We start from the raw sequence: 6,476 nt of genomic DNA, 5'->3' as shown, positions 1-6,476 counted from the left end.
TTCGGTTTTGTATTCTCTCTTCCCTTAACTCTTTTACTTTTTGTTGTCTTTACATTTCTTTAATCTCTTTTACTTTCTATTATGTTTATATTTCTTTAAGTTACTTTCCTTCATTTATTATTTCAATAACTTGTTAACAAAGAAATAATTGAATCTAGGGAATAATAAAGAAAGAGAAATTTTCAATTAGGATTAGTCAACAAAATCTTAATTCAACCCCCCCTTCTTAATATTTCTGAGGCTGCTTGTTCAACAATTAGATGTTGGGGCACTTCAGTATGCCACCATAACAAGATCAGAAGTCAGTTTTCTGTAAATAAGGTGTTCCCGTTTATGTCAAATCCTTTAGAAGAGCATAAAACAACTGTGAAGAGAATTGTCAGATATTTGAATGGTGCTATCAATCTTGGATTAAGATTACAACCTTCTACCTCTTCAAACTTCTCTGTTCAAGCATATTGTGATGCTGATTGGGCTTCAAACCCAGATGATAGGAGATCAACAATCAAGAGCAGTGATTTTTCTTGGACCTAATCTTGTGTCCTGGTGGTCTAAGAAGCAGAAAGTTGTGGCTAGATATTTTTTCACACTCAATTTTACACTTAAGTTACTTACATATGTCTCTATCCCATTTTTCCTTTTCTTCATCACATTATTATCACTCTCTTGGTCCTCCTTCCAAAGTCTACATTCTCAAATGAGTGTGGAAAAAATCATTTCCATTGAATACATATATCTTCAAATCAAGTCCACTCCTTGATTGATGAAGTGTGGCAAATGGTTTTGCACACCAATACCAAGGAAATCCCTAGCCTGCCCCTCTCTTCTTTCTTCATTGAGCACGTGTCTTCGTTTATGAGGGTGCATTTGGGACAATTCACATGCAGAGTTATCTGCTTCACTCCCAAGAGTGGTTAGCACCAAGCTTGATCTGTACATGCCACTATACTTGTTATTGTTCCCATGGTGACCTTGGTTGTTGCCACATTTCAAACCTAAGTTCCCAAGCCATGAAGGGTCACTTAAGGTTGCTCCAATTTGAGCAGCTTTTTGCAACAAAGTTGTGGCTGACATGTTTGCTGATGAACATGTTTGTTGAGGTTGGTGTTGGGAAAAATACAAGGAAGGAACGCTTGTGTTTCCAATAGGAAGTGAAGTAGTAGTAGTAGTGCTAGTTGTTAACTCTTGGTTGTTACTGCTATTGGAAATTTTAGTTCCAAACACCTAACTTAGTTGATAGTTATTGGAAGGTGGAAGATTTGAGTATTGGAGAATTGAGTTGCCACCATACATTGTTCCTAATGAGCTTATGGCAGAACCAAGTTGATGAATCTCACGAAAATTTGTGTTGATCATTGTTCTTGAGCTTGAGAAGATGTTTGACCCATCCAAAGGGGTAGTCCCCAAGATGTTTGGTTACTTATTTCATTAGTGCTTGAAACTGGCTTGAAAATTGAGGGGAAATGGGTTGCCATGTTAGGGCCTAGGGATGTTCCCATTATGTTGTAACCAATGTTGCCCCCTAAGAAGGTGTTTATGTCTGATGCTGTATTTAGCCTAGCTGTTTCTTCTGCCAATGCATCACAGAAGGCCCTGTGTGTGATGAAGCTATCTCTCCTACTCAACCATAAGTATTGATAAACCATTAGCAAAATAATAATAATAATCTTAACAATAATCTAAAGAAACATATATACATTTAAGAAGTCTAAATTATGTATGTTTGTTTATCTATTTAACAATCACTCAAAGTATGTGTTTAATTTTCTGTTAATACAATTTGTCAAGTATGTAGTAAATAACAAAGTAAATTATTTAGTTGCTAGACTATTTGTCAAAAAAAATTAAACAAGTACTCAAAGGTCATGTAATGCATAATTTAAAATTTATAGTAATAAAATGTTGCTTCTCCATTTTGGTGCATTGGAATTCATGTAGACATAAGACTTACTTCAAATATGTTTGTTTTCCTCTTCCTAATCACTCAAATAGTTTATTTGCTTCTTGGTAACAAGTTGTTACTTTTGGATTTTAATATATTGTTATTCTTTCTAAGGTGAAGACAAACATATGCCTCTAACATTAGCTCAACAAAAGTCCAAACATGAGTAACATGATATCACGACTAAGACATTATGACTTGTACAATACTAATATCTAGCCTATAGGGGTTATAACCTCAAACTATATATTGCCAAGGAAAATTTGAATTAATAATTACCTAATAGGTAACTAGTATAGGATAATTCCAAACTAAGAGCTTTTTTCGTTTAAGGCTAAGGTTGCCAAAAAGGCTTATCATAAACTTGTGTGGCACTGGCTTCTTTCAAGTCCTTTGTTTGAAATCTGACTTGAAAATAGAGAGTTGTTTTTTTTAACCGTGTATCTATCAGCTTTACAAGAAAAAAGAGTAATTAATTGTGACATATTCATTAAAAATTTCAAATCATTTAGTAAGAAAAATAAATATATATTCATGTGCAAACGACGGGTGGAATGAGCAAATTCATATTACTAGGTTAATTTAGTTACCTTGAAAACATAGTTCCATAGTCACATTTGTATTCTCTGGTGCCATAGGTCTTGGAATGTGCCTTCCAATCTGACTACACAGCATAACGCTTCAAGCACTTCTCGCACTTCCACTTCTTCTCATCGTGCTTTCTGCAAAAGTGTTTCTTTATCCCAGTTAAGTCTCCAAGAGCCCTTGAAGGGTCATGGTGGACACAACTCTTCTCAGGGCACACATAAACCCTTTTTCTTGCTTCCTTTCCTGTCCTTTGCTTAAGCTTCCATGGAAGGTTGTGTCCACGTCTATGAAGTTGGAGATTTTGATCCCTTTGGAAACCCTTCCCACAAGTTTCACACAAGAATCTGTTTGTAGCCATCAGGGTCTTTGGTGATAAGGCTATGACTTGTGCTTCAGGATTTGTGCAAATAGAAATAAGATTCACATATTAAATCATTTTTGTAACTTTTTTCTTTTCTCCTGATGAAAAGTTAGCTTTGAATATACACTACAAAAAAAATTAAAGAATTTATGACAAAATTTAGTGACAACTAGTATTGTTAAAATTTTTCTCTTTAGAGACTGGAAGTGGAACTCCATTCCTACTACCTACTATGTCCATGTCAGTCTTCTATTATAGTGTTTTCTTGAGTAGTTCAATTCTCAAGTAGATATGATGAGTTATAACTTTGTCGATGGTAAAATTGGAAATTTATTCTAGCTATGTACTGCGTGACAAAGTTATGCTTGTATGTTCACATGCTTGAATTTATTGATATAATGTGTTTGAATCTTGGAGAATTTGTTGTTTGGTTGTTGGTACTACCTTGACACAAAAAGTTGGGAAGTAAATTCTTGTCCCACCTACTTAGGACTTCAATCTACACTGCTGTGTTTGGTTTACCACTACTCTGATCCCACTCGTAGCTATTGTTATTGACCGTATTTTTTAGGTATGTATTTCTTTGACTCACAATATAGCCTAATTATATGGTTCTTTATATATGACGTGATGTATTATATAATGAATTATGAGCATTGTGAGTGAACCTTAGTTTCCCGTTTGAGATTCTATACAACGATTAATACGGAAAGTTTGCATTAATTGATGTATTGAATCTTGAATTGTCCGTTTGGATAGTTTGGGAAGACTCATTTTTTTATAGTAGATTAATACGTATAGGTTAATTTCCTTTCTTAAATTTGTCAACATTTTTGTATAGTTCATTTCACTTTGTTCTTCGAGTGCATACTTGAATGTGGTGGATGATGATATGCCACCGCTTTTATCTCGTGTACTTGGGGACTTAGGCAAAATATTGTCGAAATGTTGAAAAATTTAGAAAATACAATTAACTTGTAGTATTGAATCTACTATAAAAAAAAGTCTTCCTGAATGAGATAGGGCCACACCTGTAATGAAAAAAGTGAGGTTTACATGCATGTTAGATAACTTGATAAAGTCTTACAACAAAGGGAAAACATGGATCGAAGATGGATGAAAGCATCACACATTAGTGATGATTATGGGAATGGGGTTGAAGAATTCCTCCATTTTACTGAACTGAATGCACCATGTTTGCGCGGGAAATTTTTCTGTCCATGTGTGAAATATGGAAATGGTAGACACCAGTTGATAAATGACATAAGGTCACATCTAATATGTCACAAGATCATTCCAAATTACATAAAGTTGATATGGATTGGGGAATTGGCAGACAAGCCATCAGTCTCTCACCCTGAGTCAGTTGATGTAGACATGGGTTGTCGTATAGAAGACATGATTCGCGACCTAGGGCATGACGGTTTTTAGCAAGCACATGCACCTTTATATGAGAATATAAAGAATGATTCAAAGAAGCCTTTGTATTCTGGGTGCACAGCTTTCACAAGGTTGTCAACGATGTTAGCTTTGGTCAACTTGAATGCACGATTTGGCTGGAGTGACAAAAGCTTTACTTAATTGCTTGTGTTATTGAAGAAATTGCTTCCTGAAAATAACATGTTGCCGAAGAATCACTACGAGGAGAAAAAGATATTATGTCTAGTGGGAATGGAGTACCAAAAAATCCATGCATGTCCAAATGATTGCATATTGTATAGAAATCAATTTGCAGAAATGCACAGTTGCCCAACATGTGGTGTATCACACTACAAAATCAAAAACCATGAATCAAGTGATGATACAACCATAGAGAACAGCCATCCAACAAAGGTTTGTTGGTATCTTCCAATAATACCAAGGTTTAAGCGATTGTTTGCTAATGGACATGATGCAAAACAGTTGATGTCGCATGTTAAAGGCAGAAAAAGTGATGGATTGCTCCGACATTCGGCTGATAGTCCGCAATGCAAGGCATTTGATTCTTTGTATCCTGATTTTGGGAATGAGGCAAGAAATCTAAGGCTTGCTCTTGCTTCAGATGGAATGAATCCATTTGGTAACTTAAGCAGCAATCATTGTTCATGGCCTGTTTTGCTAATGATTTACAAACTTCCTCCTTGATTGTACATGAAGCAAAAGTACATAATGCTTTGCATGATGGTTATGGGTCCAAGATAGCCAGGGAATGATATTGACGTCTATTTGACTCCATTGATCGAAGACCTAAGAAAATTGTGGGAACACAGGGTAGATGTATGGGATGGGAATCCGCAGGAGACCTTTAGGTTGCATGCAATGGTTTTTTGTACCATTAATGACTATCCAGCATATGAAAATTTAAGTGGTTATAGTGTCAAAGGCCATCACGCATGTCCTATATGTGAGAAAAATACGAGCTTCTTTCAACTAAAACATGGAAAGAAAACAGTATACACAAGGCACCAAAGATTTCTTAAACATTATCATCCATCTCGACGATTGAAGAAAGCTTTTAATGGATCTCAGGAATATGAAACTGTGCCCAAACCATTACATGGTGTCACAACCTACCCTTCGGCAGGAGGGCTCGCGGGGCTCGCGGGTGTGTCTTCCATGGGAGGAAAATACGCGGAGTCGCCACCAACGTTTATTCAAGGAAAACGTCAGAAAAACCGGAAAGGTGTGGTCTACGAACTTTAAGTGTGAAAGGTTCGAAATTTGTATTTACGCATGAGGAAGGTATTAGCACCCCACGCGTCCGTCATAAGGGACGACAACCTTTAATCAAATGTGCAATATCATGTCTTCAATTTGTTTTATTTTTCCCTTTTTTATGTTTTTATGTTTTTTATGGGCTTTTGTATTTTTTATCTTTTTGTGGTCGACAAGGGTGTTTCCCTCGCCCTACGTATCCTCAATTGCAATGAGAAAATCAGACCTACGTAGTTCTTTGAGAACTAAACGTTGGTTAAGTTGTTTTGATCTTTCTCCGCAGGATCGATTTTAACCGCACAAAATTCGTTTAAGGCATTGGACCATTAAACGATCTCTTGGTTTTGAAAGGAGAGAAACGTTAAGGCATTAGACCATTAACGATCTCTTGGTTTTTGAAAGGAGAGAAACTTTAAGGCTTTGGACCATTAACGATCTCTTGGGGTGGTCGACAAAAGCAGGGCTTTTGCTCCTACATATCCTCAATTGCGATGAGGAAATCAGACCTACGTAGTTCTTGCAAAAGCGGTAAAGTTACATGTTGATTTCATGCTTTTTGAACAGTCCATGTAAACCGATAAAAGCAAAGAGGACCATTTAAGGCGTTGGACCTTAAAACGGTTTTTAGTGATTTTTGCGGACAAAGCTTGATTTGTGAGTTGATTTTAGCTTTACTTTCACTTTGGTATTAGTCAATTGATCCAAGGAAACTTCCAAAAAAAAATGTTCGATTAATTTTTTGATTATTTTATTCAAAGATATTTTTATTATTTTATTATTATTTTTTCAAGATATTTTGATTATTTTATTATTATTTTGCCTTTTTTTGGTTTAACCGTGGTTACAGTGTGAACGATCGATTAGATTTTACTTTAACAGTGATTAAACGAG

The 6,476-nt window shown here is 35.7% G+C and overlaps 1 pseudogene; it reads right to left on the bottom strand.

The window, feature by feature from the left end:
* Window positions 1-743: 743 nt before the first annotated feature.
* Window positions 744-2,930, bottom strand: LOC100797496 (zinc finger protein NUTCRACKER-like; annotated as a pseudogene).
* Window positions 2,931-6,476: the final 3,546 nt, after the last annotated feature.

The sequence above is a fragment of the Glycine max genome, chromosome 7 (assembly GCF_000004515.6).
Source record: "Glycine max cultivar Williams 82 chromosome 7, Glycine_max_v4.0, whole genome shotgun sequence".
Classification (NCBI taxonomy): domain Eukaryota; kingdom Viridiplantae; phylum Streptophyta; class Magnoliopsida; order Fabales; family Fabaceae; genus Glycine; species Glycine max.
The sequence above is the reverse complement of the archived record's forward strand: the minus strand, read 5'-3'. Positions and strand labels throughout refer to the sequence as shown.